The 22,061-nt window shown below is 36.3% G+C and overlaps 1 protein-coding gene across 1 annotated transcript in view; it reads left to right on the forward strand.

Moving 5' to 3' along the window:
* Window positions 1-8,709: 8,709 nt before the first annotated feature.
* The window catches only part of LOC150105317 (uncharacterized), a 512,354-nt gene continuing 499,002 nt past the window's right edge, over window positions 8,710-22,061 (forward strand). Inside the window, exon 1 of the mRNA XM_090393928.1 lies at window positions 8,710-8,883. The gene's annotated coding sequence lies outside the window, so the exon portion shown is untranslated. The remainder of the gene's footprint in view (window positions 8,884-22,061) is intronic.

Genomic DNA, 22,061 nt, shown 5'->3' on the forward strand with positions numbered 1-22,061 from the left:
GGTTGGCGAAAAAAAATTAGCATTGAGATAAAAGACATGTGAAATAGGTCTTTGTTTGGGGGGTTTCACGAAGTTAGATCTACAGATAACTACTCGGGTTGTCAAGATTCCGTTAAAAAATATTTAGCCTTTGAAAGTTTTAAGTTTAACACTACGAAATAAATCTTAGTATTCAGGTTAAGGATTTTTCTAACAATCATTGCACAAAAACACTTGCACTGTCATTTTATGACTTAGCACGAAATGAAATAAAAAACAATTGGGGAATTAGAGGCATGAAGTAATAAAAATATTTAAAAACCCCAAGGACAGGTATTTCGTTTGTGTATCAGATGTTTACGAGTCATAGTGGCGTTCGTATATATTTTCAAGATGGTTGCCAACTTTACAACAAACTAAACCTTCCCCACCCCATTCTTAATGAAATATCTGCATGCCACTTTATCATGTCCTAGTTGAGGATTAATAAGAGATGGCTTTCTGATGACGCAAGAGGCTTTAAGTCCATAATGAATGCCAATATCAGGATGAGGTAACTACAAGCGGTATGGCCACAGTAATCATTGTCGATGATCGTCTTCATGTTATTATTATTACCATTTCTTGATTGCCAACAGGGAAATCCAACCCGTCCTTCCTATACTCAGTCTCCATCCGACAGGCTGCGAGTTTGAATATCACTAGATGGTACATGAATTTATTGGGTGATGGTCTACTCCATCCCGTGCAGAAGTGGTTTGAAAAAGGGCAATGTTTGGTCTCCAGAGTTAAGTTCTCAGATCAACTATTAGCCTGTCCATGGTACTATCGTTTACAATCCTTTGAGGGTTGAATTCACATAAAGAAGACACTGTGCAGTTGTTTTACTTGGCTTCGATGGAGCTCTTTGATTAGAAAGACATGAGTACCAATCACGTCTCAAACTTTCCTTAAAACAAGCAAAGCCAGCCTCGTGAACACGCGGAAATACTGTTGAGCAAGGAAGTCAACGAGAAAGCCCCTTGATCCTAATCAGTATTCCCCACTAAACAGTAGCAATTTTCGGATTGGCGCACCTGAAAAGAAGGTTGAGTATGACGTAACGCCTCATTCAAGGTAACAAATGGCATCACGTGAGATAATAAAACAAGATTAGAAACAATTTTTCCTCTTGCATTTCCACGTATTTCCCCAAAATTTTCACGTATTTCGATTGTCATTATCAGTCACAAAGCCTGATTTATTTCTTAGTTGAAGATGCCTTCCATTTTCGTTCTTTCCAACTACTCCCCCCCCCTTATATTTCTCTGTAACTCTGATAGTACCTGCGATTGAAACGAACTAGTCCCAATGTGATGCAGTGAAGGTGTGTTGTGGGGGTAGGGAGAAGATTAAGGAAAAATATAGCGTACAATTCTTTTAGGCTGGCTGAAATGTTCACATACATTTACTGAATATATCTGAATCTTTTCCCCACCGTTTTTTCGCTTGACAAACCCGAAATCCTGACAGGATATGCCTTGGATGGGATAAGGATCAAACATTCTGGTTTTTCCTGATCTTAGAGACCAAACACGGACCTTTTTAAGCAAGCTGAGGTCTCACACCAGGCGGTGAAATCCATGTGCGATCTAAAAATAATCACAAACAGCCATAAAAAGAGCGAAATACCAAAATAATTTTACACTTCTCTGGTTAACCTTCTCACAAACACGCATATATTAAGAAATAACTGATTTACATATAATTATCTAGCTAGAGAGGTCATTTATGACAGGTCTGCATGTTCAGAGCGATGTGCGAGGAGCAAACTTCCTTTAATCGTAACAGGACTTCTCAAAAATATGGTACATGAATGCGATTTGTCTTTTGTGGTTTTAACTGTACATATTTTGGATCAGTTCCACGAAAGGTTGTGAACGAGGAGATAGTAGAGTGGATGGTGGTTTGACGGCTCAAGAACTCTGCTCTATAGAAAAAACATGACACTTGTCCAAGCCACTTCAGGTCTCCAGTAAGCAGGCGACCTGAAGTGGCCATTCTGACACTGTTCAATCACTCAGATTGGATAGAAATATATATTTCTCATTTTAGGATTAAACCGAACTTCTAGGCAGACTATTGAGAATCCAGTGAAATGACAAAATGCATTGAGTTATCAAGAACCTACTCGATTTGTCGGCATACTGCATATAAATAACGTGCTGTAATATATTAATGATTACAATATGATACAATAGCAGTGCCTAACATCTTCTGGAGCACTATATATCTCTCTTATATCTAAAGTTGATTTCTTTTCGAAGACGACAAACATGATTCTATTGCTAGGATGGCATGTTTCAAGTCCTTGATTCATTTCTCTTTGACAGATATGAATCTTTAACCTGTAGGGACCATAAGTCGCATAAGCCTAAGGGTACTAGAAGAGGATCAATCACTTTTGTTGTATTTGAGTTCCCAGATGACCTACGATGCCGTATTTGTTTCAGCGTTGTAGATAAACCTGAAGTACTTATGGCCAAAACAATGTATAGGTGTATTCTGGTACAACAAGGTTACTGAATGTGACAATAACAGTTTGTTTACGTTACGATTTCGCACCCACGTAATCCCCCCCCGCTTTTTCTATGGGGAGTTAACCCACACATACTGCACGATGCCCATCCTTATCCATAGTAACATTAACAACACAAATTTAGGTTCTCGTGATTTTTTCGTTCCCTCAGAAATTTCCAAACGAATCTTCTTAACTGCTGTAATTACGGTCTTTAAAGCTCATCATGATACTTTGCAGACCCAGAGGGGAGGAGCGAGTATATGGTAGTTAATCGGAACTCGCTATACAAGAGAATTAGTCACGCTGTTCACGACCTGCATACTATCAACTGGCCTCCCCCTATCCCCCGAAGGGAAAAGCAAGCAGATATACTGACGGACAGACCTTTCCTTGACAGCTCCTTGATCAATCTCTGTCGATAACATCAGGTGCGTACGGTGCATTGTGATCCCTTAGATTAGGATTTTCTGACCTTAGAAGCTGCAGAGACCTGATGGCGTGTATTTCCTGGATCACTAGGAATCAGGGCAGTTTTTGGCGTCTGATAATTTCGATCTGCAACCGGAAGCGTGTTCGATGAATTGTTAACAGTATAGTTCGCATGGTCTTGAGAATTTCGTTTTTTAAGCTGTCAGTGCTCTCGAACAACATTACATCCTGCTGTTCCAAATGTAACGACGACCCACTCCTCTCTCTGTAGTATTCGGGAAATAAATCACAAACACGAAAATGATTTTGAATTCATATACTCGACCATGGTGCTTACAAACCATAAAATCTGATGATTGTAGCGATTATTATTGCCATTTTCCCTGTCTGTACCTTACTCATCGTAACTAACAACATACTGGTTGTTACCGACAAAAAATCATAAAAACAAAACACTGACTAGACGAAAATAGTCTGACTCCAGCTATGTTTTTCTGACCACTAGAAAGGCAGTTTGAATAATTATCCTAGCAAACAACTGCCTTTAAAATTTCTCCTTGGAAACTGGCCACTTCATATAGCTTTTTTTTTTTTTTTTTTCAGTCGCCACACAAAGCTCATTGAATTAGCCTTCACGGCATATTCAATTTTTGTTTTTATAGCCAGTATTGATTGTCTGTCTGTCGCTCTCTCTTGTGATGTTGTCATGGTTACCTCATATCAATGCCTGGTATAGTAGTCAGTTTTCTTTAGCTATTTCGTGTGCGGCAATCATTAGATATGGGGACCTGGTAAATGCTTGCACGCACACAAACACCGACGCACCCTGAGAACCGAGATAAGATAGTGTTTTATACCTGGTGTTTTTAGCCAGCTTATCGGCATGGTTTCCTAACAATAAGCGATAAAACGCAGGTCGGTACAATCCAGAAAAAAATCCTACAACACATAAAGACTGGAGAGGCGAAAATATGAACTACTTAAGCAGCTATTTTATCCTACAAATCATACGCGTAGAAGGAAACGAACAATTTATATCAGTTTGAAACCTTCCGAATAAACAAAGAAAAGTGGTTTAAAAACTACAGCACGCTTATGTCCGCCATCATACAAAAAATTCTAACATCTGTCGCAATCTGCTTTTAAGTATTCCCTTTTGGGACGTGAAGAACTTTGTCCTGATGAATTTCAATCGTTTTTGTGGTTCGTTGGGTCCGATTCTTTCCTCTCATTAGCTTAACAGCGTTCGCAATGAGCAAAACAACTTGATGCGTTCGACCCTGTTTGCCTTTTACCCCCCCCCCCCCTAAACAGTTCCCAAGTCGTGGCTATCTTCTTAATGCTGTGTAGGTGTCCACTTACGCGCGAGCAATATTTGCATACGCATGGAGTTTTGTTGTGTTATCATTGAGACCTTGTGAGTAGGGTAGAGAAAACAGACAGACAGAGAGGGGGGGGGGACGCAGTAGACTAGCCAGACGGGGATGCGAAAGAAACCTTATCACATAAGAGAAAGTCAACAGTATCTTGTTTACTACGAAAGACGACCTGATTAAATTTTATCCCTGAGGCGCAACGTCGACCTGGGTGAGTGTGCGGTTGAAAGTACGAGTGATCTCTGAAAATAAGATCTAGAAGTTGATAAAAATCGGGCTAACAGAGTTCCGGAAGTTAGAAAAGTGAAGTTACAGAAATTCGTATTTTGATCTGTGTTTAAAGTTGGGGAATAATGTAATACGGATTGTAATTTCAATCGCATGATTTAAAAAAAAATGGACTGTCGTTTGTTGGGATTACTTTTCTTTTTGAGTGAGCAACCTTCGAAGCCGACTTCAAACTCAAGGATGACCGGTACTGGAATGTTAATTGTTGGATACATGAAGTGGCGAGCATTTAAGATCACCCAAAGATTTAGATTTTAGGATGATAGAACTTTTGTTCGTAACCGATTAAATCAGAAATTTGCTGTAAATAAATTCACGCGGCTTTCGAAGGGTTCTTAGAAGTCGTTCTGATTGTAACAGGACTCATAGAACGTCATAGTTGATGCTCCAACCATTCGCTATAACGAACTGCTACCTAAAAGCTCTCAGATTACTTAAAAAACAAATTTCAATCCTTGTATGGGTCCCTTGCAAGTTTATGCACAGTATTGTTGAAATAGGGGTCACCACTGATCTCAATTCATTCTCTGAAATTCCGTCCTCGGAGCTGTAATTCCATCTTGGGGAACAAAAAGAAGTCGCACGGAGTCCACCATATTGTTTTGGTCCAGAACTGCTTGCGTATAAAGTATTTGTGTGGGCATTTTATGTGAAGCAAAGGCCTTGACACATTGAATTCAAAAGTGGCATCTCAGTACTTCATTAATAACACCACTCTTGTCTCCATGAATCCTGCTGAAGACCGCGTGTTTTGTGCAGACATTAAACACTCACTTCTATGAGACACAGCCCTCGTCCTGTTGTCATGTGATTCTATCTTGAAAATTAAATCTATCCTTAAAATTGAAGGTCGCAATCAGTAGATATCATAATTGAGCTTGCAACTGGTCTAGTTTAGGTTTCAATTAAGAATGTTTACGTCATCTGTTTCAGTTTAGTGTACCAACATTCATGTCTGGTACACACGAACATGTACGTTTGGTTCTTAGGTTTCTATCAGCTTTTTCTTTATTGACTCATAGATATGGTCATGTCGCTAAATCCCAAATTGTATCCAATCCAATGTAACCAGAAAAGGCAATGTCAACCATACTTCGACAAATTCGACCTTTTGGGTTCCTGTCAATGGTCTACTTGAAACAAGCAACAGGATGCCTTGACGGAGTTCTGAGGATCCTAACATCAAACGTCTAAACAATTACTTTTGGTTAAATGTTAAATAATCCAGAAAGCCTACCCCAGAGACCAAAATTATCATTCGTGGAGAATAATGTCATAATTATCCCGAACATTTTCCATCCCAAATGCTCGACCGCCTTGATCTGTCAGAGATTGATTGCACACACGGACAGTTTGTATTTGCAAAGAGAATAAAATATCTGAACACTTCCTTTTTGGCTTTTTACAAAACCTTGTATTGCCAAGTTTCGATTATCTCTGGTTTAGATGTCCGATATAAAAAACTCTAAAAAAAATAAAACAGTTAAAACAGTTATCCCTAAGCAATTGTTGATACATCAGCAATGGGAATAAAATGATTCAGTTTCACTGAAGAAAGAGTAGCACTGGAAACTGTCTTTCTTTCTATTTTCCTATTGATGTGAATAGTAGCAACAGGAGGGAATGACAGTAGATCTTTTGATGCTGAAGGGATGGCAGCAAAGAGATGATTTGCGATATGAAAAAAGCAGGTGATACTCACCACATTCTTCAAAATAAAGACACGATTCATGTTTTATTCACTGATTTATTCATTCGTACTTTTCTTTGTACATCGATGCAAAAATATCTGAAGAAAAATATTCCCAGTTCTATTGTCTAATCTGTATGTGCATGGATGAATAATATTGAAAAACGTAAAAAGTCTTATAATGTTCCGAGTTTTTGTTTAAGTTGGGTAGTCTTGAGGTGCAGTGCTAGCCTCTGTAGCTAATTCGGTATCGAAGATGATTTTGGATTAGAAAGAAATGGGTTCAAATCCCGTAAATAAAAGAAACTGGCGCATTTATGTATATATATTTAAAAAAAAAAAAGAGGTATTCTCTTTTTTCCAAACTTTTCCATTTATTCATGACTCTATCAAATCATTATTTTTAATACCTTGTGACCATGGTGTCTGGAGGGGGGAAAAATCAATATAGTCCAGTATGCATGTTCAAAGTAATGTGGCAGAGTTCACCACATATGTATATGCAGGTTATTGTATCAATTCAAGGTGTGTGCGTGTATGGATACGACTGCAGCACACAGCTCGGCGCCATAGCTGAAACATCAGGTACGATAGTACTAAATGAGAATGTGTAGACGCGAACTGCTCTATAGTTGCACACTTGCCATCTGTTACGAGAATCCTAAGTAGACAAGCAGCCAGAGGTTTTTTTTACAACCATCCGCTCTATGACTGTCTTTCAGGGCCAAACATATTCATTGATGTCTTCACACCAGATTTGCATTCAGATTGCTGTTCTCCCTAAATGAGCCTTATACTTAGATCCGATGGAAATGATGTAATATAAAAATAACTGATGGTAAAGAGCGAATTGATTCTCAATGGAAATGTGTGGATTGCAATTCTTTAGTTAATTTTTGTCTTATCCAGAATTTTTTTTTCCTGATAGTTTCAACCACTAAATAATTTATGTAAGTTCGTTGGTACAGTCTATTGAATTGACTAATGGGGATATTCATTATGGCGGTAAATCATCCATGTATACAGCTGCAACATCCAGATCTCTCTTTCTTCATGCATTGTTTAGGGAAAAATCTTCGTAAACAAGGGATGACTCACTCTTTTTTTTTTTTTTCACTTTTTATTTTCCAACTGTGGGGCAACAAGATACTTGACAGAAAACAAATGCGGGTTAAGCTTGACATATTTAGAAGCAAATATTAAAATTCGAGTTGCTTTGTTTAGTGTGGTCATGTATTATGTGCACTTTCAGTCACAGCCCACGTTTCGCAATTCTAATCTCATTGTTCTTATTACATCATCGAGATGTTTGGTTCCAAGACTCTGCAGACATTGAGAGGCACGTTAATCACCTGCTTCGACAACCTTGTCGTTTTCTATTTAAGTTTTTGCCTTTATTAAGTGGTCAGCAAATTTTAACTTTACATCTACACCACGTTTTAAGTTCACAATAAATAACCCTTGGAAAAAACTAAATCAAACAAGAAAGATCAAACAAACCAAAAAAAAAAGCCTAAGAGGACCCCGCCCACACATGCACTGCTAGTATATGGGAGAACGTAGGTTCCCGTGCAGCTATTTCTGTTCCTTTCGCCAGTACTCGAGCGAAAGTAGCGAGTTCATCAGTATTCAAGCAGCGGCTTCGCTTGCGTGACGTGTGTGTGTGCGTGCACGGGAACAAGAGCGCCGTGCCACCTGCGGTCACGTGAACCGTCTGGTAGAAAAAGGGTTATATCCCCCCCCCCTGCCCCAACGCACGGATTAAAAAAGTGCATAGTTAGTAACTGTGCTCCTAAGTTAAAAGTTCTATCTTCCGCCATGTTTCTCAAGCCTATACGTAGTCAAAGACTACATTGAAAAAAAAGGCAAAAACCTTTGAATACGTAAAATACTGCGCGCTTTGATACTGTCTCTCCTTTTGAGTTTATGTCTCATCTCGCTGGAGTGTGGTAAAATTTTTCTGCAGCTGTCATGGCGACGTAACAGCAACTCGCGAGCACACACAACCCTTTGATGACTTGGAACGACCCGCTTCCTTTTTTATTTCTTTCCCTCCCTGTCTCTCCCCCCCCTCTATCGTGCGTGCGTGCGTGAGTGTATGTGTGTTTCAGCTACGCTAGACAAGGAGCAAGCCGCTCACGTCCGGAGAACTAGGTTCATAGGGAAAATAACAGAAACATAAGCACACACATACACATGCTGCCACGTTTTTACGTCCTGCTCCTAGTGGCCCAGGGTTTTCTTGCTGCGCAGTCGCAGTAGCGCTTTTTTAAGGTGTAGTTGTATATGTGAAATTTTAAAACGAATTAGTTTTAGACAGGAGAGTTTGGTTTTAAAGCTATAACAAACGTGTGCTAGAAAGGAAGTGACAAGTGCGAGAAAGTAGACTACGGACTGTCACCTGGTCCCATGGTAACGGGCTATTTTTATAGAATGCTCCTATTGCACAGTGACTTCTAGACGACAGCGCAGTCTGGCTTGTTGTCTGCATTTTAACTACGCTTAAAAGTTTCCGATCTGTGTTAACTTCATTGGAGTGTTGTCTGGCAGCGCGTGGAATGGTACGCTTGAATTCATTTGATATTACTTTTTTTTTTTTTTTCTGTTTGTGTTGTTTCATAACAGTTAAGTTTTGAATTTAAGGAATATTAGTTCAAAACTAATCCGGATAATTATTTAAATAGAGAACTCGAGTTGTTAATAGGTTAGTCATGTGATCATTAGCGTACTGTCGCAAAATCGTAAAAATATAAAACTACTTCTGTACAAGTAGTTTGGTATCAGGAAGTTATGCTGCTACCGGGGGAGATGACCCCCCCCACACATTCGCTTCCCGACTCCCAAAAAACCTTGTCGCGTATATAGTTTCGTGCATACCACTTAAAAAAAAAAAAAACCTGTTGGTTGTTTGTATCATCTTTTAAAACTAAAGCGCACCCCTATTAGAAATTGGGTGTTGTGACCTTTGCATTCTTACGTGCGAAGTGTCTTTGAAATTAAGACGTATGCTAGTATTTTGATTTACGATTTTGTGGCACTTACTGGAATGAAAACGGAAAAATTAATTGCAAACGACAAATACTGACTGCTGTATTCAGATCAATGTAGGGAGTAATGGCTATTTTCGAAGACATTCCATATATTTAACCACTTAATATATTCATTCAAATACGAGATCTTCGATCCAGAACTAATAAACTGCTCAGTCAGTTTAATAGGAAACTTATGAAAGCAAGGTTTCACGAAGGAAGGTGATCGTTGATACTTGCCATTGGCAAGAAATGAGATTTTTAATGAGGGCACTGAGGTATAGAGAGCCTGCAACGGAAATGATTAATTAGGCGATAGATATATTAAAAGGCAATAATCACAATAGCGAACCTATGATTCTATAAAGGTTTGGAAGCCCTTCATCATGCTATAAGAAATGCGCAGCATAGTTCCATGACTGGTGTTTTGTTGCTAGCAATCGATTCTATCAACTGAAAGGGAAAATCAAACTTTACAGAAGTGAACTGTCAAGTTTAGGTCAGTGTGGATGTGAATCGCCCACCTCTTCTAACCGGTGGTAAGGTTTATTTCCACTTTCTTAATTTGATCTCTAAGGAAAACCTATCGAAACTCAGAAGTTACTGCTCCCAAATGAAGTATCATGTTGTATGTATTGCGTAAATATTTCAGCAATAAAAACAGGATTGTTCTTTTATATATTCTGTTTGTTTAGATGGCTTGAAGGTCTTGTACAGACCTTTTTTGTTTTATATGCAGGAAGCAAAGGATATTTTCCCCTATGATAAGTCTCTGTCGTGGCATTATACAGGATATACAGGTGTATATGATGGATTAGGATCTCTGTCTCCATTCGCCCTCATTCTATCGAGTTCGCATTTGATTAACAGGCAATGATGCAACTTACCATCGAAATATCATTGTCTACGTGGCAGTAATCAAGTGACGTATTCATATAGACTTGAATTTTCCAGTTTATCAATTGTTTCTATTTATGTTCGATTTGTGTCCACTGCCCTATTCTAATTTGTTTTGTAGAAGTGACTTCTTGAAGAGAATGAAAAAAAAAAAACCCTGTTCAGGAGACAAAGAGGGAATTTGTCCTAAACGAGATACTTTTTAGAAAGAACATTAAAAAATTATTTTGATTTTTGCGTTTAATGTCAGTATTTGGTTTGTAATTAATTTTTCATATAAAACCAACGGTTATATTTTGATGCCTCTTACAGTTAAATATTATTAATATGATCAATCAACAACAGTATTTCTATGCTAGTATTGGTTATTTGCTATTTATAATAACAAATATTATAACCACTTGTAAGATTAAGGATGTTTGAAATTTCTTGGGATATAAAATAAAGAAGCTGTCGTGTTTTTTTTTTTAAATAGAAGAAAGGACATCTCCAAGGAATCTCACAAGTGTTGCATCTTGGACATGCTATGACAATGACATCATTTCATAATGAGATCATTTAAAATACAAACATGTTTGAGAGAAATTAACACGTGGCTTACAGAGCGATGGTTTGATCCAAAATTGTCAGGCATTCAACTTTGTAGATAGCATACATTCTGTATGACATTTCCAATTTTTTTTTTTTTATAATAACCGGTGTTCATAATTAATATCGTGATTTGCAATTAGCTCAACATCAGTTTTGAATGTCGTTTACATCAATCATCAATAATATAAAATTTAGCTTTGAATGCTTTTAATAGCAAATCTGGAGAATAGCATATTAATTTACAGATATCGATGTGAATTTGTTCCACTCATGTGTCAACTCTGTGAAATCTTTATTCTTCGGATGAATACAAATTATAAATAGAAAGGGTTCTAAGGCTAGTACAGCACTACCGTATTAAGAAGATATTTTCAGTATAACATCCGAGAGTCCTTGATAATAAATTAAAGGGGTTTTTTGTGAGAAGGTAAGGGGAAAAAGGGTATTTCCATTTACAGAAAGTAGATTTTGCAAATGGATGTTTTATTTTTGAGTTTTTTTTATTTTCAAGAAATTTACTAAAGGAAAAAGACTTTTTTTTTTTCTTTTTTTTCCCCCGCTTGAATATTTTGTGCATTACAGTTGGATTGCATAGAAAAGACCAAGCATTTAAGACGGGGTTTTAATTGGCAAACTGTCGATATCGTCTTACATTTGTTTATCCAGATACCTGATCTCTTTCATCACTTAAAAACGGTATTATTTCAATTACAAATTTTTATTCTCAAGTTTCATGCTCGTCAGTTTGCCGTGGCTTAGAACGTGACTCTTGCAAGGTTGCTTGGAGTGTGGCCGTTTTCTAATATTACATACTTGTCTCATTAACATCGAAGTAGATGCTTTACTTCTTGTCGATATGGTCACGTGAGACCGGTAAACACACTGCATTCTTTCTCTGCTTTGTGTTATGTCTTTACGGCGATGGAAATTATAGCCACGAATATATTAGGGAGTCACTTGCTGCCACTGAAGATCAGGAAAGAAAGAAGGTAGGGGAAAGCAGAGAGAGGATGTAGGGGGGGGAAGATAATCAGAAGATGAGAGTGCAACATCGCTATACCAAAAAAACCTGTATTTAGAAAAAAATTCTATTCATCGAAAGGGATAGAGTGAATAAGTAATTCCACCCATTGCCTCAATACCGTGGCGCAAAATTTTCCAAAGGTGTGCTTTTCCTGTCCTCAGATAACTAACATTTAGCTTTTAGTGCCCCCTCAGTCGCTAATGGCTTAATTAAATTCTTCGTCTGTACTAATATTGACACTAGAGAAGTGGCTCTGAATCGATAGCCAGTACAGTTTTCCTTTCCTTTATAATCTAGAAAGAAAAAACCCAGAAACACCTGTCAAATCTTCATCTACATTGCACTATACAGTAGTAATATATGTCTTTATTGCAGTGCATTTATGTACCGTACTGTAAAAGTATAGTTTGTTTGAACAGGGTTAGGATTTATATGTATTGGATCACTGTTTTCGTATGGTTTTCATTGTTATCAGTTTTGTGTTCAGATATCCTTTTAAAAGCTTCCAAACTAGGTTTTTGTAATTATTACTGTTTACAGTATAGTTTGTCAGCAAAGTACGTTTACTGGACGTTTAGAGTCAGCACATGATTGTCATTTCTTGTACGTTGTAGAGAATTTTATAAACGCCTTTTATGAGGTCATGGATGATATCATTGAACAGCTCACATCATTGCCCAGGTGGCACAGCTGGCAAGACTTTTATTCACTTCGTTTTTATACATTGGCGTGTTTGTCTTCCTGGAAGCGATGCAGACAGTTTTTTGCCGTCAAAATCGAATCAGTTTATGATTATGATTATTATTTTGGTTAATGGCATATATTTTGGAGAAGTTGTCACATTATTTCGTCTGGAAAAAATAATTAAAACACATCTAAACAGGGATTTAAAAAAAATATATTTGTAACCCTAGTTCCTTAGGATTTTTCACAGGTAAATTTAAAAAAAAAACGTATTATAATTAATTAATTTACCTTTTTAACAAAACAGCGTCTGATATTAGCATTATCTTTATGGAATCAGGGGGATATTGTAATAATCCAAACTGACGTTTATAACTAGTTTTACTAAAACTGTCGCGAATAGTTTTATAGGTAAACCCGTTCAAAATTTGAATAATTCGTTTTTAGTAATGAATAGTTATTATAAAATAGTTTTAATAAGTAAATTAAAATACTGTTGAAAGGATTTACGCTTTTTAAAATTCAGCAGACTTTGGATTCGAATTTTCTTGAAATAATATAAAAGTATAGACGACGTCGTCTCTTGATAAGACATTCGTTTCCTGTTTGCCGTTACAAGAAATAAGGAAAACACCTTGAAAATAAAATCCACGTCTTCAAGAATCTGCAAGCATGGACATAAAAAAAAAAAAGGAAAAAAAAACTACTCAACTCACTGGATTATAACATGACCTTCGTCGAATTTCGCGGAAGGGAGAGAGGTGAATAAGATTTTTTACGTGCTTAATATTTAAATCTTGAATTCGCATGCATATTTTCGCGTGCACATCAAGAAAATGACGGTGACCACATTGGCACACAAATATCTTATTCTTTTCCTAATGTATTTTTACACAATCACCGTTCGAGATTCTTCGATTGTAAATCAATCTGCCTTTCCAGATCTTTCAATCATCCATTCGTTTACCTTGCCTCGTCTGTTCCAGATCGATCTCGCTATTCATCCCTCTCCAAGTTATTTATCGCTATTGGCGTGCCCTTCCAACGCACTGCCAGTTAGGACAAAGCCGTTTATGATCGAGCCGTTAGACCTGGACTACTGCTTTGTCCAAGGCAGCAGGCCACCTGTATTTAGTTGAGATGAAATTTGATTGCACATGAATAGCCAGTTATTAAGAGCGATCGATAAATCCACACCTACCAAATATCAAAGCTGGAATATCATGGAGACAGCAGAGTTGTTTTCTACTGGGGTGTGTACGGGGAGATATCTTGTACCGTAAGGTTATTAGCGCAATTTGTTTGCATCGATTCATGAGGAGTTTTCATAATACGGATGCGATATTAGGCCCAGCTTATTCTGTGATTAGGATCTGGATATATACGTCACCAGTGGAACACAATGATACTACACTGAGCAAAGTTTCTTACTCTATTTATCACTGCCTTCATCGTCCCCCCCCCATCCTCCTTGAATTAAAAATGGGAAGAAAAATTATCTGTTCTTCTCTAAGAATCTTGCCAGTCTGTCATCTATAAAATAGTTCCTTTGAGCTATTTTGTAGCCAATTTTCCCACTTTCAGTATTTCCATTCAGACCGATCTTTTGTATTTATGAAAATAAAAAAGATCGGTCTGAATGGAAAATAAAATAAAATAAAAAAATAAAAATAAAAAATTGATATCTGTATACTCGAATGCTGCACTCGATGATGATTGTCATAACAACTTCCCACCCTAATAGAATTAAAATAATTTAATTACTACAGTAGTATAGTAGAGCATTTAAAGGTACCCCCATGTTCCCTTTGAAGACCTAGCTGTAAGATAAAATATCTATTCAGTTAGGTGTATTTATCAGAACAGATAAGTATTAGTCAATGTGAACTCTTTTGGTATAATCACCTGTGTTCAGATGCAGCCAATTCGACATTGTACTCTAGCAGTAATAAGATAAAAATATCACGAAGTATTATAAAGTTATGTATTTAAGTTCAGATAAATAATTACCCACATTTCTCTCTAAATTCTTAATATATATTAAAGGTTAATCTAAAAGATCTTCAGAGAACGGATCACTTAAGATAAATGCAAAGATAATTAATGGTTTTGGAAGTCCTCAAAAATATGTCATTCGTATCGATATTCTATACTGATATTTTTAAGAATGTTGATTAAATGTTGGTGAGAATGTCAAAGGAATGTGGGTGGGTAGAAAAATATATTTAAAAAATTTAAGTATAAAAATTAATTTCGAATTTTAAATATTTTAAAAATAGAAAAACAAACTTGAAATATTTTTTTCTGTTGTTTTTTCTATTTATACGAAAAGCTGGGGGTCCACATTATAGCATAAAAGGTAATGGACCTTGAAATAGATAAAAAGGTTAATAACGTCTTAGTTTGTATATTTTGATTGTCTTCTGAACACAGAACCTTTATTTTGTCGCAATGTGTTGTGCACAATGTTAACAAAAGTGCACGCATGAAGGGTATACGACCTTGCCGAATATTTCAAATGAACCTACTTCCTAAGTGCTCGCACATTTATCTGCTTTTATATTCTTCCCAGAAGCAAACGATTTTGAGACAAACCTTCTTAACTAACAAGTGGTTATAAATTAAGCATTTAGAATAATTCAGTGTGTTAACGTTTAGTTTGTAGATATTATTAAATGCTAAATTCTTTAGATATTTGGAATAAGTGTATGTACCTATTTAATGTCACGATTAGCAGGCTCAAGTGTATATATATATGTCAGTAATTTGGTCTGTTTATTATATTGAGGCATTATTAGCGTGCTCAGTGAAACTGCGTCCATCTACAAACATTTTCTGGAGATATAGTACAAAAAATATTTGTTTATTAACTTTAAAGTCTGTGTAAGGATACTAGTACATCAAAGGGACTGGACTTTCATGGAACTGAAGGTTACGAAATGAATCCCCCCATCATACGAACATACCTTCACCTGTTATAACTCCTATTTTGTGGTCCTTGTGATTTTTTAACTATAGATAAGGTAGGGTCCTTTGGGGCATAAGGATAATGGTGGATAATTCATTATCATAATTGAACCTACGATTGAAGATTTATTTTTAAATAAACTTTTTATTCTTCGTATGTTTTCCGGAATATTTTATCATTTTGATTTCAAGGATTTAGGCCTATTCATTCAATCTTTTCCTTGGTCGTCCAAATATTTAGGAAAAAATATCATTTTTAGCCTTTATAGTTTCGGCACTTTTTCATTGATATACATCACATTGCATTAAGTATTGAAAATATTTAGTTATTGTCACGTGATGAGCACAGTCATCATTCATTTATGTTTCTTGCTATGCAAACAAGATACTTGTACTTATCTAATTATGCCGACTTTTTTATGTTTAAAAAAGTCTGGCAAAAAAAAAACAGATCATTTTAAGTCATGCGTAACTTAAAATGATCTGTTTTATATAAGGATAGATAATTTAGCGATTAGTGGACTCGCTGAAAATTGATTAAGTGATGAGCAATCTCACATTGGTGATTAAACCTTTTGTCTCAGACTTAACCAAAGTAACTGTTAGATTAACTTGCTACTTTCAATACTAAGTTTATAGTACAGTTGTTACCGTAGTAGTATTGTGTAGGTCATCTTTCCTACGTTTCGTTGGCTGCGAATTCTCTGTCATCTTACCATTTAGTTCCCTGCATTTGAAAGATTTCCAGTTTTTGCTGGTTGATAATTTCATTTGTTGTTGTACACGGGTATTAACTAGTAGTCAGACCAGAAGAGGAAGTTTTTTTTAAAAAAAAAATTAAACCTGTTTTGTCTTAATAGCCAACCACACATTTTTCATAATAGCCTCCCTTAGACATAGCATATTATCAAGCAGGAAGTATGAATAAGAATTTTATTTATCGAGACCTTCAAATTTTAAAAAGACATTAAATATAACGCATTTGTTTGTCGAAAGTTGAGGCTGGGATTCTTGAAATAGTTTGTGATTTCAAGGAAACTTGTTGACTTGAACGCAGGGTGAGGAAAATCTACTGAGTATGCGAATGACGTCACATACAAAATAAATTCGGTTACAATTCCATTGTAATAAACAATCGATTGAAAAAAGTAGAAATGATTTGTCACATTAAAAATAATACGTGGTTTTTAAATTTGGAATATTAATCGATAAAGAGTAGACATACAATGTTTGACATCAAATGTCAATTTAATTGAAGGCATTCACTTGAATTCTTTATGGAATTTGTTTGTTTGTGTTACGCTGAAAGTTGCTGGCCTGCTAAGGAACAAAGCCACGTGATGTTCATGCGTGAAAAGAGTTTGTCACAGTGAGGGTTCTTGCTTTAAATTCTGGCATGGAACTTGCTGACGAGGGTCCATTTATTATTTTCTTTTAAGTTATTAGTGATATCTCTGTGGGTTGGAAATCTTTTGGCACATTGAAGAGAAACTACCGAAATATAAAATAATTATTAACTTTCATTTTAAGTAAGCCATAAGATTGAAATATGGAGCTTACTTGGCATCATTTAGCTTGGATATTTTGAGTGGGATTTGTAGCATTACGATACCTTTTTTTTCTAAAATATAGTTTGATTTGCATCTTTCCTTGTAGATCTTATTCATTCAATCTTTTATAATTTTAATTGGACATTAAAATAATAGTTTTTACACAATAATTATGTTATTACACATCGCACCCCCACACGAGAGGCCACAAAGCCTATAGGAAATCAATATCAAAAGTGGATAGAGTCAAAAGAAAAGTAATCTATCCATCTTTTTGAAGTGCTGGGAGTTGCTGTCATTGGTGAAGGATTTGCCCCAACACAGAGGTAAATGTAATAAAAGATGAATCGAAGTAGCTGATTTGATGAGCCAGCAATTCATCTGTAAAAAAGACGTTGGTCAGTTGTTTCCTGGGTTATAATTTTGTAGATTTGCATGAATGGGGGAACGACGAGTGCCAGTTCTGTAAAACAGCACCTGTGGGAGTCAATATCTTTAGAAAACACACAATACAGAAACTGTCCATCAAAGAGTTGGGTCGTCAATCAACCAAACTGTCCTCCTCTGGACAGCAAGAAGTTTTAGAGGATTTAGGGGAACCATTCCAAATGTCAAAGAAGTGGTTCGAGGTTGAACAGATTTCGGAGATTTACAAACTAAGAAAGTGGATGCCAAGGGCGTTATTTTTGGAAGCTGAGGATACTGTAGAAGTATTGGTTTGTTCAAGGAAAGCCTGGGATTAAGTGAGATTTAGTCCTGATTAGATCTCGCGTCTTCTACCCCAACAGATTGCTTATATTCACACAAATACACTATCTTTTCTACCCCTTATGCATGATAGATTATTAGTGTGAATTTCGTTATGCAAACTCCTAGTACACCTGCGAAATAAAAAAAAGAAAATGCATTTCTTTCTTTGTTTGTTTTTTCATTTCGCTGTTGTCAAATTCGGATCCATTCCACTTACCCATCTCTTACATGCTGTGTTCATTACTGCTTAAATATACTTCACCTTCATCTCTGCTCGCTAAAAATCTTCAAATATTGCAGATTTGTTGTTTGTCCATTTCATTTGCTGCTTCTCTCTTTCTTGTTCTTTCATATTCATAACATCTAAACAACTTCCTTGCATCCTGAACTCATCAAATTAGCGAAAAGAGAATTTAAGACATGATTAGTAGACACCGGATTGAGTCTCATTTATTTATTTCAATGAAAAACGAGCAATTTCGTTGGACCTAGAAGAAGAAGCTGCTTGTGAAGTCTGAGATGCTTCCCGTTGTTTGGAGGATCTAGTTATAAAATTAACTATTCTTTCAAGCACTATAATTATGGAATGGAACCTGTGAACTAATTCATTCCAACTGAAATGTCGTAGTCCACTGATATTTGTTTTCGTAAGTGATCCATGTACTATAAAATGCATCCTGTACTCTTTCTGTTTTTCCCCGTGATGTTGTTATATACACAAATTAATTCTGAGCTGCTGTAAGCAATGCTACAACTTCTATCGAATTCATCGAAAACAAATTTTGTCATATCTCCCATTTGCTAAGAGATCGTCAGTCTGTTATGCATCTTTGTTTTTTGGCTAAATGCATTTTTGCTATTGCAGGATTATTTTGCAGTTTTCAGATGAGGAACATAGGATATTCATTGACACCACATTACTACAGCCTTTACAGACGTGTTAAGTTACGCTTGTAAGGAGAGGACACTGCAGAAATTCTTGATATAGCCAAGAAAGAATATGCATTTATGACTCTTAAGTGAGCTAATACAGCTTAAAGGTGATGTTGAGGCCACCAAGATTTTGATGGTTGCGGATACATCCTTCATTCAATCACTATTTTCCATTTATACTTTTCGTCTCAACGCTGGAATTTGTACGTGTGTTGGCTCAAATATATCATCTTAGAGAGAGAGAGAGAGAGAGAGAGAGATTTTCCTCTGAGATGATATTCATACAGTTTCAACCATCCTCCCAAAAACAAACTGTTCACATACGGAACAGACAAACTCTAATCATGCACTAAATATTCCACATCTTTTCTCTCCCCAACCAGCTTTCTGTGCATACTGTGAATGTTTTTGCTCTATGGGATTTATGTTGTAACCTGCTATTGATATCATGCCGTGCACCCCATACTGATTTTCAACCTTGTGTGGCTGGTATTATACGAATGCTAAGCTGGACGATCTTCATGTGTACTCCTTGCATCTCCAGAACAAATTTTGAGGGTATTCTGTTTTCCTTTTCTACCCATTTTAAAGATCGCAAATAAATTATAATCACCGATATTTTAAGGATGAAACCAGGAATGTGTCCCTTGTCAAAAGCTGTTACTTTTTCTGCATTTCCATCTCCTTCGCCCCTACTTCATTCTGCTGATTCATTATCTACAAAGAAATCCAATCTTTCCACTTGCTTATTTAAGTTAAGGGATATTACATCCCATATTGTTTCTTAGCCGAATAAGAAACTCAAAGAGTTTCATTCCAAATATAGAAACTATATAAAGTTTGGCGATTCCAAGCGTAAGCAAATACCTGGATAGTGCAACACATAACCCATTTGGTAGTGCAGCACTGAGGCATCTTTCCACTTGCTTTATTTGTAGATCTTGTACTATTTTTGTAAATGACTTAAAACCCTTCCCAAAATTCAAGAATCTTTTAATCGTTCTTCACAATAAGGGCATAAGATCTTGTTTATTCTAGATACCGACATTTTTTCTTAACCTGTGAATTTTATTCCGAAAGATTTTTGCTCCCAAGTGGTTCGTGTTTTTACGCTGTTTTGTTTTATTCTGTCACTATGTCAATACTATTTATCTATTGGTTTTCTAATTCGTATGAACAGTGTCAATTCTTTAAATCAAATGATCTCATTGTTCTCACATCAATTCCTATACTACCCGAAAACCTCTGAGGTTCTAAAATGATTGTCAGTATGGATTCTATCACGAAAGATCAGAATTAACTTTGACTGATAACTTTTTCTCTTTGGCTTTCACTTTTGCCTCTGCATAAATCTAAATCCCATACCAATCAGGCTAACTATTAAATAGTATTTTCACATTCGAAGATGCGCCTTTAAGAGACCCTAAAAATTCTTGTCTTAGTACGTAAGGGCGCAAGCAGAAGTGATCAATGGTCATTCTGTCATTTGATTCATCATATTCCCATGTGTTTTCCACTGATATTTCTATAGCCACAACTGTCATTAATAATTCCACTTTAAACTGTTGAGGCCTACTCATACAAGGCATGTCACCCGGCTATAATTCGAAGCAGACTGCAGAACAAATTCTTAAGTTTTTCGTATAGTATAACTTGAATTCTTTTAAATTCACTGCTCATATGTTCCTTCTTCTTTGTCTACTTTTGTTGTTTATGGTTAATTCTTCCTAAGTATCATACGCATAACTTCCAGCATGTAGATATCAATTACAGAATTATACAAATCCAGTTGACACATAACGCAATGATAGTTGTTAGTATAACACCGAACCCTGTAGCCAATCAAATGCATTTTAACTCAATAAAGTTACTTGAATATATAATTCAAAAGATTATCTTGAAAGAAGCACATCAAAAAGAGTCCTTATAAGATGGGGAACTGCTCGTAAGCTAAGGTTGTCCTTCCCAAATGTGAAAAAAGCAAAACAGCTGACTTTGTAGGTGGGAAGACTTACAAAGTCAGCTCAGAATCAGCCTGGAGAAAAGAGTACGGTGTGGATTTTTTGTTTGGTTTATTCTTCCATCCTTTGTAATTGAGTACAAGGATCACTTAGTGTTAAGACAGTTTGCTGAATGGTGATCTCAGGAAATTCTGTACGGGAGGGATTTACTCACACTATCCTGACAACACTGTCACTCATTCCGATCCAGAACAGAGTGAGTGAAGACAGATGTGTGGAAATATTACCTGACTTTTCTGATCTACAATCTTCAGTCATATTAAACACATCTGGGCTGCTTCAGAGCGCTGAACCTAAGTCAGACACCAAGTTATGAAATAGTTTCCAAATTATACATACGTAGAAATCTCTGGTGTGTGTCCCATAAAATCAATGCAGTCGTTAAGGTGGTTACTACACTAGATATTTATTTTTTTCTGTTTCCTAGCAGATATCGATGTTTTTGTGTCTCCAAACATACTGGATGAACATGTGTGTGTCGTGCTCACGCGCGCTAAAATTATAAATTTTGGATTTATAATTTCAGCTTGTCTGCTAATTGAATTCTCCAACTGATTTACGTCTGTCTTGCGAGATTTATAAATCTTACCAACTTCACATGAGACCGGCTAACTCGAATTATTTTATTTCACAAATGCTAAAGATGCCTTAAGATTTAAAGAAATGGGATGTCGTTTATTCTGTTTGTTGTTTTTCTCATATGATGGGGATGCTGTGTTCGTATCAGAATGACTTGCATGCCTGATAGAAGCTGTTCTTCAATTATAAGCCTCTAAGCAGTTTTGAAACCGTGGATATGACACTCAAACTGACCCTATTTTAGGATCACTGCTAAGAGGTGCCTCTGATGACACCCTAGATGAAGGTGCATATGAAGAAGAAAAACTCGGAACCGAGGTTTAAATGTAATAAACGAATCTGCATTGTGATTGATGAAGCAAAAAATCACCAGTTAGTCCAATAAAAGAAAAATCCTCGACCTTGAAGAATTGCGACACTATCAGTGATGCCTTACATCACTGAAGTGCTAGACTACTTCTTACCTTGGCCTATATCGTATAATTGACGCGAAAAATCGGCAGGGTAGCGGCTTTAGAAAGAATATCATGATCGTTAATATCTTTCCTCGTAGCTGTGTTTTAACTTACATGTGTAACGAGAAGGCTTTTCTGTTTTATTGGCTTTCAGATACATCCATCAGTTACCTCAGGTTTTATAGTTTTTCTCCTTTTACTGTTTTTTTGATTTTATTTTTGAGTTTAGTTCCTTTACATACCATAAAATAACTCAGGT

The sequence above is a fragment of the Typopeltis vanoorti genome, chromosome 6 (assembly GCF_054136105.1).
Source record: "Typopeltis vanoorti isolate ZY-2024b chromosome 6, IOZ_Tvanoo_1.0, whole genome shotgun sequence".
In the NCBI taxonomy this organism is placed as follows: Eukaryota; Metazoa; Arthropoda; class Arachnida; order Uropygi; family Thelyphonidae; genus Typopeltis; species Typopeltis vanoorti.